The sequence below is a fragment of the Salmo salar genome, chromosome ssa08 (assembly GCF_905237065.1).
Source record: "Salmo salar chromosome ssa08, Ssal_v3.1, whole genome shotgun sequence".
NCBI lineage: Eukaryota > Metazoa > Chordata > Actinopteri > Salmoniformes > Salmonidae > Salmo > Salmo salar.
Window position 1 is genome coordinate 14,859,263 of NC_059449.1, and position 20,248 is coordinate 14,879,510.

The 20,248-nt window shown below is 44.1% G+C and overlaps 1 long non-coding RNA gene across 1 annotated transcript; it reads left to right on the forward strand.

Moving 5' to 3' along the window:
* The first annotated feature begins 9,861 nt into the window (after positions 1 to 9,861).
* LOC123744191 (uncharacterized) lies at positions 9,862 to 15,561 on the forward strand. Its single transcript, XR_006770780.1, has 2 exons — positions 9,862 to 11,513; positions 15,057 to 15,561. It is a non-coding gene; the product is annotated as an uncharacterized lncRNA (long non-coding RNA).
* Positions 15,562 to 20,248: the final 4,687 nt, after the last annotated feature.

The following is a 20,248-nucleotide window of genomic DNA, read 5'->3' on the forward strand; positions in this document are numbered from 1 at the left end:
TAAATATAGAGAGTCTGGGAACATCAAACAAATGGGGAAAGGTACCACATATTTTGTTAATAAAACCAGTTGGAAATATGCTTGGGAACGTAATGAGTATGTATGTCAGTTCGGTTGTCATCTGAGACATTATGACTGATGACAGGACGACATAAACTGTATCTGAGAAAGTATACGCCCTCTAGTTATCAGAGTCACATGGAATTGTTATGCAATTGAAATGTTTGATATTGAAAATGTTTGTTAGGAGATGAAATGTAATTTTAGCTTCCGAATGAGAGATTTGGGTTTTCATAAGGAAAGTGCCCTGCTCGATCAGTGGCCCAACCCTGTGAAGAGACAGGGGTTATAAACGATGAAACACCTCCCTCCCCCTCTCCACTATATAATCCTTTGACGAAAAGATAACCACGTTGGTTCCAGTACGGGAGGTCTGCAGCCTCTACGTTAGAAGGACACACATGTCAAGTACAGAACTAAGCCAACCTCGGCGTGAGCTCTAGTATGAACTGGTATGAACTTTGAGCTTATTCACTACAGAAGTGCTACTTCCTAGCCGTTGAGTTTGCAGCGGCCGCTGCTAACGTGGGTTAGGAAAGGACGGACGACGGATCCAGTCTAACAACCAGACGAAGATACCACCACGTATCCAATGGACCACCATTGACATTCTTCCGAAAACAGGGAGATCTGTTGGCCAACCCGGCCAGCATCTACGACCAATCTACCGAAGCGCAGCTCAGAGTAAATATTTATTGCATTTTCCTTTTCCAAATGGGCGGTAATTTAGAATGCATAAGATAATGTATTTACGATAGCATAGCTGCTGTTTCTGTGTTCCTAAATCAAACGCTTCGTTAAAGCCAAGCCCAACCCCCTTTCCTTTGTGTAACCAGCCGTCATATCTGTTCCGTCTACCGGGACGTTTTCTGTATGACATCATTGTATTCTGTGTATTTGTAATTCTGTGTGATTAGTTAGGTATTTAGTAAATAAATAATTAAACCCAATTTTACAGTGCCTTCTCCACTTGTTAGCAGAGTATACTCTGCTTCCTAAGAATTTAACATTGTTCAATGATCCGAAAAGCGTCTGAAGACATTTTTGGCGCCCCCTGTGTGGACTCTAAAACTAGGCCGCACGTTGGGGTAATTTCGATAACACATATTGGAGCCCCCGTGCGAGGAATCTAAAATAGGATGAAGCTTTCATTTTGATTCAGCATATATAAAATTGAAAAGCAGATTACATAATATACCAAGTTGATTATATACATTATGGGAATTGTAGACTGGAATTATTGGTGCGTGTGTGTTCCGGAGAATAGCCTCCGTGTTGTGCTCTGACGTAGTCAGTGGGTAGCATAAACTATACATGTATGTATGATGGCTGATAAAGCTATCTGAGAAATAGCGCGTTTGGCCAAACGCTAAGTATTTCTGCCTCTCACGTTTCAGACGCGTGTTGGCTAGGTCATTATTAATTTCTCGAGCGAGGACAAAGAGCCAGCCGATTGAAATTTAGGAGAGATTAGCTTGACCAGCGATAAGTATCTCTCTGTCTCTCGCGTTTCGATGCGAGTAGACCACGGTGCATTTCGTTGTTTCCCGCGAGTTCCGGTTAAAACATCGTCAAATATCGCCGAAAAGGGTTTGAACATAATACGTTATAAGTAAAACCTTTCCCTTGCCAAGGGAATCCTATGTTGAGCATTTTTCAGGCATAAAGTACCATTAGCTTGCTCGAGATGCTAAGCTGACAAAAGGGAAAACAGCCATTTTGTTTGTGCCACATGGTAATTCATCCGACTTGAGTTGGATTTCAGCGTGTGCCAGCAGGGACCTTTGAAGAGTCACCAGTACTTTCCTTCCAGAATAATTAGTCAGGTGACACTCAAGTCGTTACTCGTGATATCCAGACGGATATCGATGTCTTATTCAATTGAACTAATAAGTGAAATTGCCAGATTTACATTCTCAAGTTTAAATAATATCCAAATTGATGAGTTTTCTAAATGAGACATTGTAATCTTTTTCCACATTAACCTAGATGAATAAACCTCTCAGGTTAATTCAAGTTTAAATCCCAAATAGCCTATACAGGTTTGATTTATCATTAAAATTGATCAATCAGTAAAATTTGGTTTTTGCAAAACCCATTCAGTAATCCAGTACTGACAGAAGTCCCGCCCCGCGGAATCCCATGTGGCTTCGGCCCAAGGAAGAAGTGTACCATAGTGGGAAGTGCTCCCAACATTTAATCTACTGTTTACACTTATGATATCCAATCAATGGAGATTGTATGGATAATCATCTCATTCAATTTAATAAGTTAAATTGTTGAACATACCTTAATGTTCTTGCAATCAAATGAGACACTTTTAAACTTCCCATATTAACCTGGATGAAGCAACCTCTCAGGTTAATTCAAGTTGAATACCCAGATAGCCTACCCAGGTAGGATTAATCATTGGCATTGATTAATTAATTCAATTTGCAAATTCATTCACGTCCAACTTCCACATTACTGGTACAGTACTGATGGTTCGTCAACATCTATAAATAGATTAAACTTGTCTTTGCAGCTTCCAATGAATTCCAAACCCAAACATTGAAAAGAAATAGGAACATTTTTCCTCTAAATTTTTCTAATAATGTGCAAGCTACCAAAGGAGGTGGTCACCACTCCTCCGCTAATTAGTGAACCTCCACCCATAAAAGGATTGATCTCTGACCTCAGCAGTGATACCAACCCTAATTATGCCATTAGAAAAACAACAGCCGAAATTGCGAACGCTCTCCAAAATCAACCATCAAATACAGGCTTTGTGACTGTTCTCTCCACTTTAGCACTTATGTATCGCCATCAAAGGTTGGCATCGGTCCAATACCACAGTGCACAGCTGAAGCACGTGCAAGACATGGCTAACATGAGGGCACAGGTGGAGAGAACTGAGCAACTATTGACAAAAGCAGGAAATGAAAACATTCTGCTAGTCGAGGAACTGCGTTTGAAATCGGAACAATTAAAAGTAATTGCAAATACTTATGACGATGAACGAGCACAAACTCTCCAACAAAATCGTCATCTGCAGGAACAACTCGATTTAGCCAAAACTAAATGCGATGTAGTCCACGCCAAACTAGATAAATCTGTCGAGTTATCTACAAACAGGAACGCGCAATTTGATAACATGCAGGCAGTTTTGTTGAACGTTACTCAAGGTAACAATGTTCTACTCCAAATTCTGCAGACCAAAGACGATCAGTTGATGAACACAATGACAAAGTTGGATGACAAATCAGCAGAACTTATTGAAGTCGCTGACCAAATGAATGATGAGAGAACTCAGGTGATGAGGATGGAAATATTGATTTCTAAGCAAGCAAAGGAAATCTCATCACTGAATCTCTCGCTCCGTACTCGAGACCTCTATCTGCAAACCATGACAGATAAGTTTGAGACCGAAAGGAGCAGGTGTGACACTCACATGTCCAAAATTGGTACTCTAAGCGCTCAAGTGGACTCTGCAATGCAGCAGAAGACCACCCTTAGGTACCATCTGGAGGAAGTCCAGAATGGTCACGCTCTACAGCAAGACTACCCATCCAAGCAACCGGAGTCCGGTACTCAAAGGAGTGAAGACGATAGGTTTCAGACATTGCCTCCATCATGTGTCCCTCAGTCTTCTCCTCTTGGCCATTCGGCACTGAGTAATTTGGAGCCTCTTGGCCAACAAAGCCAAAGCTTGGCTTCTCCTCTTGGCCTGTCGGCCCCAATTTCTCCACAGGATGAAGCCAACCCTCTCCGCCCGCTTGGCGCGGAATACCTTGACAAACTAGTCAAGAATTTCCCCACCTTTGACCCCGTTCCAGGTCAGCCAAACGATACTGAGACGTTCCTAGCTGACATAGAGGACGCGTTGGGTGGCTACCCGAATGCTACGGGTTCTGACAGGGTTTACCTATTGAAGCGAACGTCGAATAGACACGTGACGAGGTTCATTCGCCTACAACAGCAACGCGTGCTAAATGACTACGCTAAACTTGCCACAGCTTTGAAATTAGAATTCAGTGGTTCTGCGACTCGCAAACACGATAGCTCACTGGCTAACACGGTCAAACAAGCTCGGAACGAACACCCACAAGCTTTCTATCATAGGCTTCGTTCAGCTTACTTTGGCCTACTCACGGAAACAGGAATGGAAGAGCTGTTACCATTCAAACAAATGTTTCTGTCGAACATGTATCCCACCTTCATTACCTACTTGGGCCCTGCAGCCCACGTTGGCTTGCCTATCTTACAACTCAGAGAGCTTGCAAGCACAGATTTTGAGGCATCAAAAGCTCGCAACACTAAGAGCCCTGACCACTCGGTTTTGAAGTTTGACCAGGAGCACTCACTCCAGTTAGAGGGTGCATTATCAGGTATTGGAGCGTCGAGAGATGACGCACCACAACAGTTTCTACCACGAAACCATGATTCCAATAACCTCCGCGGTCGAAATAACTGTAAAGTACGTAGCCATCAACATGACTACCGCTACAAACGACCCGTTCGCTACGTTCCTGCACCCAACCCACAAAAAGTGTCAGAGCACAAGGGTAACAAAGGGTTGAAGGACGATCAAAACGTAGACCAATGTTCTCCAGAAGTCCCACTACGGGAAGAACTTAAGCGAGAACAATTTGAGAAAAGGGTAAAAGATAAGTCACAAGGACTAGACGGGGAATTACCGGACACCAGGTCCGCAGGAATTAACACCCATAGCAAGGACGTTAAAGTTCAAATTTCTCCCGCTCTCATTCAAGACCCTATCCAGGGCCCGCTTGATCAAGAAACAAGCCCCGGGCTCTGTCTATAGACTCTGATACAAAAGTTGCGAAGAAAAAGGTTAAACGCTTCGTTAAAGCCAAGCTCACTCAAAATCGGAAAAGTCAATCTGCTTCCATCTTGAACAGACATGGCACATCACGTCGTTGCGAACGACCACTCCACTTTGTGGGGAATATGTCCACTAACCACGAATCTAAACGGCCATACCTGGAAACAGTCCTGGAGGACTGCTTAGCTTGTCATGCGCTAATTGATTCGGGTGCGACAATATCACTCATCTCTCAAACATTGTTTGATGATCTAAAAAGGGCTTTGACGCCAACTAAACGTTGGTCAAAAGTGGAACGATGCGACACTAAACTTCGAGGGGTCACTCAGACTACCTCGCCTCTCACATTGAGAGTCATGCTGAAACTACACTTCCAGGACGTATCGCTCGTTCACCCTGTGCATGTTACCAGCCTCGAAACTGTAACCCTGCTACTTGGAGCAGACTTGATGGATCGGTTACTCCCATTGATGGATTGGAAAGCCAACCAGGTATGGTCACAGGCCACAGTGCCTTCTCCACTGACCACACGGTCTTCCCCTAACGCTAGCTGCAATGCAGTCATTCACGAGGGGTATCTGTCGAAAGCACCCCTTTGGGAAAAGACGTTTAGAAACCTCTTGGTGCAGAATCCGATCCAAGGAGATATTACGATATCTCGACACATTCCATCAGCCAATCTGATTGACCATTCTTTTCATGATTTCGAGCCAGCTGTCTCTGTGAATGAGCAACTTCCCTCCTCCTTGCAGTCGTGCAATACGATAGTTGAGATGAACTTCCCTTGCCCTTCGGACACTTCCGCAAGCACTGCGGCCGTCTCAGCAAGAAAAACATTGATGTGCAGAGTACACTCTGCTTCCGATGATACACCTTCTGCTTTGTTGGGGACTGTCACCCCTTACAATGACACTAATGGCGTCAGTCCAGCAACTGACCCGATGACTCCCACTGGTGAAACACTGCGATATCACAGACAGATATCCTCGTCTCAGTTTGCAGGTACTGAAGAGGTTGCCACACGCGGACGCGGTGGTGACTGACAGACCTCGACAGCCACTGAGGGTGTTGAAGCACAAACACCAGGAGATTTGGTTGAAAGGTTACAGCCATTCTCATAATAACGCGGCCACGGACAACTCGTACATAGGGTCCGACCTTTTCGTTTGCGCCTCGGACACCAACACCACCCGCTGGTGGGGGGGTCCCGAGACACAAAGGGGGGGAATAGTAGCCCAGACCCATGATGAGCCTCATCGAGGCCGGTGGGGGGGTCGAGACTACGGACAACACCGTACGAGGCCGCCAGAGCATAAATCAAATCTAGTTGTAAACTCCCCTATGAGAACAGTGAGGAGCAGACAGGCCCCTAGACGGGGATTATCTTAGAACACATTTAAGATAGTACTGAGGTGTACCACACTGGTCGTAAAGGAAGTCCAATGGACTTGTCCACCTCCAAAACAAATGGCAACAATAATCATTCCTTGCAATGTGTAGGTTCAACTACAATACAACTAGTAATATGCTCCAATCATGTGTTCCGGTAGATAATATTTCAGAATAAATCGGTAGGACAACTGGACCCCTTGAATACCAGTACCAATACCACAGTCAGTCCAGCAACACTCAGTAAGAGGATTAGTAACCTCACAAGTTAAATTGCTATTGATAATAGCGACATAGGAGTCACTCAGAGTGCAACACGGGGAAGGGAATCTCCATTGCACTCTTCCAGTGGTTAACACATGCCACTAATAAATAGAACCCTCCGTCCAGGAGAAAATTATTAGAAGTCATGAACCATGATCACACCACGTACGACTGGTCTAATACTTAGAGTACTTCCGTCGTGAGGTTAGCTCCTCCGGGGATAACATAGCTATGAAATTGACTTCATACCTACTGCCACTACAATAGTGGAAGACACAGTGACTTGTAGAAAACTACTACAGACTCCCTTGACACCAATTCTGACTGACCTCCAGGCATTGACCTGAAAATTACCTGACTACGTCAGACTCATTCTGAACAAGTTGTAATCTGCCAGGATACTTGGTTTTCTTCCCTTGACATGCGCGATTGTGTAAGCATAAACGCACATGCACAACGGAACATCCAATTAGGATTTATGCTAGGATCACTTAAGGGTCCAAGCGAAATACCAGCCTTAGTAAAGTTGAACATTTACTTCTAGGCCTTTGACTCTACAGCACTCACCAGTTTTCTAACCAGAAGTCCATAGGTCATCCTGTAGACTGCCCAAAACTAGTGCCTTACAGCTGTAGACTTATCATATAGTTGTCAACTTAGGATAGTACCCTAAGCGCCACCCCGCAAATTAGGAAAGCCTTAGATATGACATTAGACAATGCCATGATAGGGTCATTTTGCCAAGACCATGGACGTAGATAGAATACAGTCCAATTAGATGATTAAGGTGGCATAACTATATTTTGTTTTGTTTATGCTTTCATTCATTTTGTTTCATTTTCTTCGGCACATAGAAAGTGATAGAGCCATAAACAACTCCCCCATACAACCATCAGTTAGTGCCACAACGCCGCTCATTTGGGGGAAATGTAATGATATATTTCATGAGTGTGTGTGCGTTGTTAACATCTGCCTAAGTTACTGCCCAGATATTCCAGTCTGGACGACCAGACGACGGGTCCGAAACGGCGATCCCAATCCGGACATCCGCTGCCGAGCCATGGAACGGACTTCTTCATTTGCAGAGACCCTACCCGGGTCGACCACCAGAGGGGGGACTGCAATAGCAACCACCAACTGGACATCTACTGCCCAGCCTTGGAGCGGATTTCTTCATTTGCAGACACCCTACCCGGGTCGACCGCCAGATGGGGACCACAACGATGATCCACAACTAGGACAACCCACGTTCATTTTTATGTTGGGTTATAACATGCAGGTTAATCGCAAGATTGAACCCAACATGGGGGGACTGTCATGACGTTGGCCTGTGGGTAAGGTTTATGACCCCCCATAAATGCCTTTCTCCCTTCCCCACTCTGAATCTACTGAAGGACTTGAATAGCCTGTGTTAAATATAGAGAGTCTGGGAACATCAAACAAATGGGGAAAGGTACCACATATTTTGTTAATAAAACCAGTTGGAAATATGCTTGGGAACGTAATGAGTATGTATGTCAGTTCGGTTGTCATCTGAGACATTATGACTGATGACAGGACGACATAAACTGTATCTGAGAAAGTATACGTCCTCTAGTTATCAGAGTCACATGGAATTGTTATGCAATTGAAATGTTTGATATTGAAAATGTTTGTTAGGAGATGAAATGTAATTTTAGCTTCCGAATGAGAGATTTGGGTTTTCATAAGGAAAGTGCCCTGCTCGATCAGTGGCCCAACCCTGTGAAGAGACAGGGGTTATAAACGATGAAACACCTCCCTCCCCCTCTCCACTATATAATCCTTTGACGAAAAGATAACCACGTTGGTTCCAGTACGGGAGGTCTGCAGCCTCTACGTTAGAAGGACACACATGTCAAGTACAGAACTAAGCCAACCTCGGCGTGAGCTCTGGTATGAACTGGTATGAACTTTGAGCTTATTCACTACAGAAGTGCTACTTCCTAGCCGTTGAGTTAGCAGCGGCCGCTGCTAACGTGGGTTAGGAAAGGACGGACGACGGATCCAGTCTAACAACCAGACGAAGATACCACCACGTATCCAATGGACCACCATTGACATTCTTCCGAAAACAGGGAGATCTGTTGGCCAACCCGGCCAGCATCTACGACCAATCTACCGAAGCGCTGCTCAGAGTAAATATTTATTGCATTTTCCTTTTCCAAATGGGCGGTAATTTAGAATGCATAAGATAATGTATTTACGATAGCTGCTGTTTCTGTGTTCCTAAATCAAACGCTTCGTTAAAGCCAAGCCCAACCCCCTTTCCTTTGTGTAACCAGCCGTCATATCTGTTCCGTCTACCGGGACGTTTTCTGTATGACATCATTGTATTCTGTGTATTTGTAATTCTGTGTGATTAGTTAGGTATTTAGTAAATAAATAATTAAACCCAATTTTGTATTGCTGATTCAACTTGTTAGCCAGGGTTCGTGAAGATAGCCAAGAATTTACAACTTTCATTATGAGACTGAAAATAAGACAAGGGTTAATATTGACTGCTATCGAGGTAAAATATTACAAAGTATTTTAAGAGTTTATTCGGAAGATAACAGCTCTATAAACGTTCTTCCGTGGTGCCCCGACTTTGTAGTTAATTACATTTACATGATTAGCTTAATCAGGTAATATTAATTACAGAGAAATCATTTTATAAGTTAGCATGTCATATCACTTAATCCGGCATAGCCAAAGACACGACAATATTCTTGTTGCCGGATGCGGGGACTCCAATGAAAAGGCAGAGCGTGAAAACGATAACAATCTGCAGGCACTGATGGAGCGGTGCAGGGAGGTGAGACTCAGGCTCAGTGTGCTAAAGCTGCAGTTCAGTTTCATGGACACGAGGGACTGAGAATAGACCCAGAAAAGACCAGGGCTGTACTGAACATGCTGATGCCCACGGATGCCAAGGTAGTACAGCGTTTCATTGGATTTGTGACATACCTGGCCAAGTTCCTGCCCAAGCTGTCTGAAGGGTTTTCTGACCGAACATGAGAGGGGAAATCAAGGACTATGTATCCAACTGCTCAGCCTGTAATGAATATGCACGAGCACAGCAAAACAAATCAATGATGTCACATGACATCCCAGAGCGCCCCTGGCAAACAGTGAGCATGGACCTTTTTGCCTATGCAGGGAAGGACTTCCTGATCATGGTTGATCATTACTCAGATTACTGGGAGGTGAAGCCACTGCCAAACATGTCAGCTGACGCAGTGTAAATTCCAGTTTGCCCGCCATGGGCAACCAGACTGTGTAATCACGGACAATGGGGGGTGCTATGATTCAGCCAGATTCAAAACATTTGCAGAGAAGTGGAGATTCACTCATATCACCTTCTCCCCTCACCATCCACAAGCCAATGGAAAGACAGAGCCAGCGGTCAAGAAAGTGAAAAGCCTAGATGGTACGGACGTATAGTCAGTTTTCTGCAGTGGCGCAACACACCCATTGAGGGGATGGACAGTAGCCCAGCACAGCGTCTCATGTCACACAGACTGAAGTCATCACTGCCGGAGGCACCCAGCCTGCTGCAGCCCTCTGTGGTTGTGTGTGTCACTGAGAAACTCAGACAGAAAAGGAGGATTGCCAAATCACACTAACGTGGCTGCCAGAGACCTCCCTGACTTGAACGTTGGAGATCAGAATGTGACCATTACCAGGTGACCGCACAGGATGGTGGCGGCTCGGTTCCTGTCCGAAGAGGGTCGCTCCTCAGTCATTTCTTGTGGACGTTGATGGCACACTCTACAGACGCAACAGAGTGGACCTTCGAGTGGCAGAACAGGCCACACAGAGGCACAGGGATTCAACTAATTTAACGCCACAGCATGAGAAATTTGAGTGTGGTCAGCCAGACCCAGACAGGGCAGTCGGAACTGGAAAGTCTGGAAATGAGGCTGAGAAGCTGAAGGACTGTGAAGAAGGACATATGGGTGAACCACATAACACACAGGCATATGTGCCAAGAGCATATTGCTCATTTAGACCACAAATATACAAAAGGCAATAGGGTTGCACTAAGGGATGCACTGAAACAGACCAAGAAACGACGGCAAAAGAACCTCTGACCATGGCCTCCTCAGAAACCCAAAATGACACCATGACACCTCAGGAAGAAGGTAGGCTTGCTCACATCCTCAAAGTGATCAAAGAAGGCAATGACTCCCTCACAACACAATTGAACTTGAAAACGGTTCAGCTGCTCCATCTCAGCACAGAAGGCTGAAATCAAAAACTCCATCTCAGGTTTGACAACGACTATCAACATGCTAGGATCACGAATAGAAAAAGCTGAAGAGCGCATCAACACTGCCAAGGACAAGATAGAGGGAATGGGGACGACTATTTGGAATGGGGACGACTACATTAGAATTATCAGCCTCCGCAAGGGCTGTGAGGGGACTGACCCCATTGATTTCTCTGCTGCCATTATCCCCTCCTTACTGGGTAAAGAACATTTTGCTGAACCTCTGGTTATCGAACGGGCACACCGGTCACTCGCCCATCCCCTGATCAGAACCCACAACCCTTCGACGTTTGGTTCCTGAAGTACCAGGACAGAGAGAAAATTATGATCCAACACAACGGGCAGGCAATTCAATTCTTTCCAGACATCAGTCCCAAAATGGTGAAACGCAGGAAGGAATTCGACCATTTGAAAAAATAACTTGCCTCCAAGAACATTCCCTTTGAGATGCTTCAACCTGCAACGGTGAAATTCATCCATGAGAGAAGATTCTTCAAAATCACAGAGAAGATTCTTCAAAACGAAGTCGCAACTTTTCTCCGCATACTGCAGGCAATCGGCTCAGGACATGGTTGATTGGCTAGCGGACCGGGTTAATTTCACTGCTAGCTGGGCTATGTCCCACTAACCTGCCTTATTACTTGCATAACCGGTAGGACTGCTTTTCTGGATTATACAATAGCTTACTGACAGATCAATGAGGTAAGATCCCAGTATCCATGTAAACAAACTATTTGTTTTTACCAGAGTGACATTGCTTTTAAGTTCTTATTTGGGACAGTCATGGGGGGGAAATTGTTTGTTTTGTTTGCTTTATATTACAGTACTGTTTTGTGAGAGAGCTTCTCTTTATAATATGTGTTTGACTACAGGCTACACCGAAAAAAGGTATGACTCCAACTTATGACTTCAACTTAATGACTCCAACTTAGGTTGGAGTCATTAAAACTCGTTTTTCAACCACTCCACAAATATTGTAACGCTTGGACGTCGTGGGTGTGGAGTCAGGCGCAGGAGGCAGAAAAATGTTTGGTACAATATATATATTTAACAAGTGCCACAAAAGAGGAAAAAATGCCCAAACACAACAGGACGTAACAAATCCAAAGTCCAACACGATACACAACACGAACACAGTGAAAACACGTAACAAGCCCGCACACAGAACAGGTGGAGAGGCGGGCTTAAATAATACCACTAATTAACTAACAGAACACAGGTGCAACTAATAAAGACATGACTAACAGAAAAACGAAAAGGGGATCGATGGCAGCTAGTAGGCTGGTGACGACGACCGCCGAGCGCCACCCGAACAGGGAGAGGAACTACCCTCGGCAGTAGTCGTGACAAATATCTTGTTAACAAACTATAGTTTTGGCAAGTCGGTTTGGACCTCTACTTTGTGCATGACACAATTTTTCCAACAATTGTTTACAGTCAGATTCCAGTGGGTGAGAAGTTTACATACACTAAGTTGACTGTGCCTTTAAACAGCTTGGAAAATTCAAGAAAATTATGTCATGGCTTTAGAAGCTTCTGATAGGCTAATTGACATCATTTGAGTCAATTGGAGGTTCACCTGTGGATGTATTTCAAGGCCTACCTTCAAACTCAGTGCCTCTTTGCTTGACATCATGGGAAAATCAAAAGAAATCAGCCAAGACCTCAGAAAAAAAATTGTAGACCTCCACAAGTCTGGTTCATCCTTGGGAGCAATTTCCAAATGCCTGAAGGTACCACGTTCTTCTGTACAAACAATAGTAAGCAAGTATAAATACCATCTGAACACACAGCCGTCATACCGCTCAGGAAGGAGACGCATTCTGTCTCCTAGAGATGAACGTACTTTGGTGCGAAAAGTGCAAATCAATCCCAGAACAACAGCAAAGGACCTTGTGAAGATGCTGGAGGAAACAGGTACAAAAGTATCTATATCCACAGTAAAACGAGTCCTATAATCGACATAACCTGAAAGGCCGCTCAGTAAGGAAGAAGCCACTGCTCCAAAACCACCATAAAAAAGCCAGACTACGGTTTGCAACTGCACATGGGGACAAAGATGGTACTTTTTGGAGAAATGTCCTCTGGTCTGATGAAACAAAAATAGAACTGTTTGCCCATAATGACCATCGTTATGTTTGGAGGAAAAAGGGGGATGCTTGCAAGCCGAAGAACACCATCCCAACCGTGAAGCACAGGGGTGGCAGCATCATGTTGTGGTGTGCTTTGATGCAGGAGGGCCTGGTGCACTTCACAAAATAGATGGCATCATGAGGCAGGAAAATGGTGTGGATATATTGAAGCAACGTCTCAACACGTCAGTCAGGAAGTTAAAGCTGGGTCTTCCAAATGGACAATGACCCCAAGCATCTTTCTAAAGTTGTGGCAAAATGGCTTAAGAACTACAAAGTCAAGATATTGGAGTGGCCATCACAAAGCCCTGACCTCAATCCTATAGAACATTTGTGGGCAGAACTGAAAAAGCATGTGCGAGGAGGCCTACAAACCTGACTCAGTTACACCAGCTCTGTCAGGAAGAATGGGCCAAAATTCACCCAACTTATTGTGGGAAGCTTGTGGAAGGCTACCCAAGACGTTAGACCCAAGTTAAACAATTTAAAGGCAATGCTACCAAATACTAATTGAGTGTATGTAAACTTCTGACCCACTGGGAATGTGATGAAAGAAATAAAAGCTGAAAGAAATAATGATCTTGTCACGCCCTGACCTGAGAGAGAGGGTTTGTTTCTCTATGTGGTTAGGTCAGGGTGTGGGGTGGGCATTCTATGTTTTTGTATTTCTTTGTGTTGGGCCGAGTATGATTCCTAACCAGAGGCAGCTGTCTATTGTTGTCTCTGATTAGGAACCATACTTAGGCAGCCTGTTTTTCCTTTGGGTTTTGTGGGTAGTTGTTTTCTGTTTAGTTGTAAGTACCTGACGGAACTGTCGGCTGTCATTTTTGTTTAATTTGTAAAGTGGAGCGATCCGAGTATAGCAGTATCTCTAGACGCTGAACAGGCCTTTGATAGGCTGGAGCAGCCATACTTATTCAAGGTCCTTGCTAAATTTAACTTAGGTGTTTGTCAACTGGGCTAAGATTTTATACCATAAACCGCAAGCCAAGATCACAACTAATGGCATGATGACAGCCACATTCCCACTCTTTAGAGGTAGTAGACAGGGCTGTTTACTTTCCCCACTTTACTTTCCCCACTCCTTTTTGTGCGAGCCATAGAACCCCTGGTGGAGGCCATAAGAACGGATCCTGGCATAAAGGGCTTTTAGGTGGGCCAGATAACGCATAAGATCTCAATGTTCGCAGACAACATTATTTTGTTCCTCGCTGACCCGACCGGATCCCTCTCAAAACTACAGACGCTTTTGGATACATGCAGCTCTATATCAGGTTACAAAGTCAACATGAACAAAAGTGAAATACTTCCACTGACTCGCATTGACTATACTGTAGCATCTTTGAACGAACAGGTCCCTTCAGATGGTCGCCACAGGGGTTCAAATATCTAGGAATCACAGTTGATAATGACTTAAGAAATGTGTACAAGCTTAACTACTCTGTCTTGGTTCAGAAGGCGGTGGATGACTTGAATAGATGGATAGATCTGCCTCTTACAGTATTTGGGAGAATTAGCTGTATTAAGATGAACGTTCTGACTAAGATGATGTACCTATTTCAATCTTTACCCATATCCCTACCCAAAAGTTTCTTAAAGTCACTTAACAACACCATAAGACAATTTGGATGCAACTGTAAAACTCCAAGGGTGAGCCAGGCCAAATTAACATGGGATTATAGTCTAGGAGGTCTCCGCCTACCAAATTTCCAGATGTATTACTGGGCAGTGCAAATTAGATTCATTTCATTCTTATTTGAAACTGAACCAGCCCCTTCTTGGACTCAGATGGAAATGTTAGCTCTTAATGATGAGGTTGGGAGTAATATTATCTACAAAAACGAGCAATCCCGGTACCATCAATTTAGTAAGATCTTGATATGAAATTCCTAAGTTATTTGGTCTGAAACAAGACTTGTCACCCAAAACAACCATGTGGCAAAACAGACTCCTCCCAATGATCTTGGATAGCAACATTTTTAAACATTGGCATGAGAAGGGAATAACGCATTTAGAACCTTGTTATTATATTTACATTATTATTATTGATTGCTTATGTCATTTGAGCAACTGAAAAAGAAATACCAATGATCATTTATTTTGTTATTTACAGAAACTACGAAAGTTTTTCAGAAGCAGTCTTGGAGATATGACTTTACCAAATCAACTACTCCATGACTCATACAGATGTATATCCAGTGTTCTCCTTGCTAACGCAACAACGCCCAAAACCAGATCTACATAAGTCAAGAGAGCGATGGGAATCCGATTTGAATACTACAATTGATGAGGGGCTATGGTCGGACCTATGCCAAGATAGTGTGTCAGCAACCATCAACTCTAGATACAGACTTCTACATTCCTCCACCAACTCTATCTGACACCTCAGAGGTTACATAGATATAACCCTGATATATCAGAAATGTGTTTTAGATATGGAACAGAAGGCACTTTTTGTCATTCTAATTGTCAGTGTACTAAATGACAAGCCTTCTTGCATGATGTTTGTGATACCCTGGCCTTTATTATGGAGGTCCTTTTCCCACTCGACCCTGAAATATGCCTTCTGGGTAACTTCACAAATGTGAATTTGAGGAATAACTTCAACATAAAATATACAGAAATCACCCTTGCCACTGTAAGAAAGTGTGTTAGATTGACATGGAAATCAGATTCCCCTCTCTCAATTACAAGATGGCTCTCTGAAATGAATAAGTGTATTCCTATGGAGAAGATTAGCTATGCTTTAAGAAATAAATGTAACTACTTTGTGAAAATATGGCAAACTGTCCTGTACTATATGGAAACACGTCAACTGGGGTTGGTGGATGTGAGCTTGTAGATCAATGTAGATTGATGTAGCTATTGTCTCTCTGTAATGTACTGTTTGTATTGCTTTGTGTATATGTTGGTATCTCTTGTCATTTGTCTTATTTAGTCATTATTAGTATTATTACCATTCTGATTGTATTTCTTTTTCTTTTGTAATTTGTCATTGTTTTAATGTATTTTTTATTTTGGGGGGTGGGGAGGGTTGAATTACCTTTTGTTGAACTTGCTCTTGCTGTATTGTATTGTATTGTTCTGCTGTTAAACAATTCAAAAATAAAATAGAAAAAAAGTATTAAAGTAATAATATTATTCAGAGCCTTTACTCAGTACTTTGTTGAAGCACCTTTGGCAGCGATTACAGCCTCGAGTCTTCTTGGGTATGACGCTACAAGCTTGGCACACCTGTATTTGGGGAGTTTCTCTCATTCTTCTCTGCAGATCCTCTCAAGCTATGTCAGGTTGGATGGGGAGAGTCGCTGCACAGCTATTTTCAGGTCTCTCCAGAGATGTTCCATCCAGTTCAAGTCCGGGCCCTGGCTGGGTCACTTAAGGACATTCAGAGACTTGTCCCAAAGCCACTCCTGTGTTGTCTTGGCTGTGTGCTTAGGGTCGTTGTCCTGTTGGAAGGTGAACCTTCGCCCCAGTCTGAGGTCCTGAGTGCTCTGGAGCAGGTTTTCATCAAGGATCTCTTAAGAAGTAACGCTTGGCCAATGAATTCAATCTTTGTTTCATCAGACCAGAGAATGTTGTTTCTCATGGCCTGAGAATCCTTTAGGTGCCTTTTAGCAAACTCCAAGCAGGCTGTCATGTGGCTTTTACTGAGGAGTGGCTTCCGTCTGGGAAATATACCATAAAGGCCTGATTGGCGGGGTGCTGCAGAGATGGTTGCCCTTCTGGAAGGTTCTCCCATCTCCACAGAGGAACTCTGTAGCTCTGTCCGAGTGACCATCGGGTTCTTGGTCACCTCCCTGACTAAGGCCCTTCTCCCCCGATTGCTCAGTCAGGCCGGGCGACCAGCTCAAGGAAGAGTCTTGGTGGTTTCAAACTTTTTCCATTTAAGAATGATGGAGCCCGCTGGGTTCTTTTTTACCCCTTTATCTCCCCAATTTGATGGTATCCAATTGGTAGTAACAGTCTTGTCTCATCGCTGCAACTCCCATACGGACTCGGGAGTGGCGAAGGTTGAGAGCCGTGCGTCCTTCGAAAAACAACCCAAACAAGCCGCACTGCTTCTTGACACAATGCCCACTTAACCCGGAAGCCAGCCGCACCAATGTGTCGGAGGAAACACCGTACACCTGGCTCCCATGTCAGCGTGCACTGTGCCCGGCCCGCCACAGGTGTCGCTAGTGCGCAATGGGACAAGGACATCCCTGTCGGGCCAAACCCTCCCCTAACCCGGACGACGCTGGGCCAATTGCGCGCCGCCCATGGGTCTGCCAGTCACAGCCGGCTGCAACAGAGCCTGGACTCGAACCCACAATCTCTAGTGGCACTGCGATGGGGAAATTTTGTTGCAGTGTCATGTACACATTTAAGGTGGCGTTTTAAATACAAAACAAATTTCATAACAGTTACATACCAATAAAAAGAGACTAGCCTGCTGGTCTTACTGGGTTGATAGCAACATTAGCCCAAGCTATTTAGGAGAGATTTCACACCTGGCAAAAATTGTCTAAATCTGTTTTTCCTGCCAAGGGGTGCCCTATACCTGCACCCAGAGGGGAGTAGTTTAATGTCCGGGTACAGGGAGTGGCTTGTGTCTAAAATTATTTTGTGAGCCTTGCGGAGGGCCCTGACCTTAAAGATCTCATCCAGGCCTGTCTGTTTGACTCCAAGTACCTTGCTTGCTTTGGTGATAATCCTTCTCAGCATATTTCTCTGGCTGACAGTGGCATTGCCAAACCAACAAACAATACAAAAACTTAAAATAGTCTCAATAAAATATTTGTAAAACAGAGTCAGTATAGTACAGTCATGGCCAAAAGTTTTGAGAATGACACAAATATAAATTTTCACAAAGTCTGCTGCCTCAGTTTGTATGATGGCAATTTGCATATACTCCAGAATGTTATGAAGAGTGATCAGATGAATTGCAATTAATTGCAAAGTCCCTCTTTGCCATGCAAATGAACTGAATCCCCCAAAAACATTTCTACTGCATTTCAGCCCTGCCACAAAAGGACCAGCTGACATCATGTCAGTGATTCTCTCGTTAACACAGGTGTGAGTGTTGACGAGGACAAGGCTGGAGATCACTTTGTCATGCTGATTGAGTTCAAATAACAGACTGGAAGCTTCAAAAAGGAGGGTGGTGCTTGGAATCATTGTTCTTCCTCTGTCAGCCATGGTTACCTGCAAGGAAACATGCGCCATCATCATTGCTTTGCACAAAAAGGGCTTCACAGGCAAGGATCAGCATCACTCAGTATGTAACTGGACACCACTGGAGGTGAACTGATGCATAGTGGCCCAGCATCACTCAGTATGTAACTGGACACCACTGGAGGTGAACTGATGCATAGTGGCCCAGCAGCACTCAGTATGTACCTGGACATCACTGGAGGTGAACTGATGCATAGTGGCCCAGCAGCACTCAGTATGTACCTGGACACCACTGGAGGTGAACTGATGCATAGTGGCCCAGCAGCACTCAGTATGTACCTGGACACCACTGGAGGTGAACTGATGCATAGCGGCCCAGCAGCACTCAGTATGTACCTGGACACCACTGGAGGTGAACTGATGCATAGTGGCCCAGCAGCACTCAGTATGTACCTGGACACCACTGGAGGTGAACTGATGCATAGCGGCCCAGCAGCACTCAGTATGTACCTGGACACCACTGGAGGTGAACTGATGCATAGTGGCCCAGCAGCACTCAGTATGTACCTGGACACCACTGGAGGTGAATTGATGGATAGTGGCCCAGCAGCACTCAGTATGTAACCGGACACCACTGGAGGTCTTGATGGTATTTGTGTAGAACAAGAAAGAAAACCAGTAGGTGGCAATTACAAGCAGACAACCCTAGTGAACTATTTACAGATTTACCTTTTAGTCATTTAGCAGACGTTCTTATCCAGAGCGACTTACAGTAGAGTGCATACATTTTATTACATTTTAAATAATGGTCCCCGTGGGAATAGAACCCACAACCCTGGCGTTGCAAGCGCCATGCTCTACCAACTGAACTACAACTACAAAATAATTCATATCAGTAGGAGCAGATCAGCCTATAGTTTACAGCACCATGAACGTGACCATATCCCTGGCCAACGGCAGTAGCTCAGACAGCTTCATCCAAAGGCCGATGTCCACGTACCCCAGACCTCCCACATCCCCATACCACTCTTCCCGTATGTCCTGCTTGCCCATCAGGAGGCCCATCAGGAGGGCCCACTGAAGCTCCCCTCCTGCATTACCCCAGGGTGCCGGTGGAGGGCTGGCAGGTGTGGGAGTTAATGTAATGAAAATAGGGGCAGCTGCTATGCTGATGAAACATAATTGAGTAGCAGGAAGTAGCAAGGACAATGAGTACATTGACCGGATAGAAAGGTGGGGGCATGTAATGTAAATACCATCTCTGAGTAGGATGTCATGACAGAGATTGCATTAGCTGAGAACATAATAACATTTCTGCCTTCTAACATACTATTGTCAGGAGGAAACAGGAGAAGAATGGTGCATATGCAATAAGTGTATTATTTGTTAAATAAATTAGGGGGTTCTGCCACCATTGTAAACCAAACCGGAACAGGTGTGTGTGTCATCAGGCGTAAACAAGCAAGAAACTCGGGTTGGAAGACAATGGTAGCGGAAGGGCTAAGGGGATGTACCCATATGCTGTATGTGCATAAAAGAAGAGCCAATGCTCAGGGAAAGTAGATGTTCCGCGGACCACCTCGGCTTGCTACTTTGTATTAAAGCCTATATTGAATTCAAAAGTTCTTGTAAGAGTGTTATATTTTTGAAGCAATATTCCACGACACAGGTCATCCAAAATAGACAAAGCAAGGATATTTGTAAACTATGTGCTTGTAACATTTGTTGAGGTTTTGGTAGGGCACTGGGTAAGCCATTCTCATACAAAACATAATAGCCCTGTCCCAGTTCTGCGTGACAGCATTTGTTTCACCCCTAGGGGAAATTATATTGATATGTTTTAGATGTCATCCACCATAGATTTAAAGAGTTCATGTATAGAGAGAAGCACATCATAGACTAGGGCTATATGTTTTATATGAGGATGTGGGATGTTTCCATATTTTTCCCTTCCATTTCATTTAATTGCATTTCTAACAAAGTTGTTCTTAGTTAAAACATTTTTTTTTTTTTTTACATAAATATTATTTGAACCAATCTTACTCTGATTAAGCAATTGTTGATTGTTTTGAAGAGACAGGTTGAAGATAAGGAGGGGGTTAGAGAGGAAGGTCCCCCTGTAGTCACAGAAAACTGTTTATCAGACGT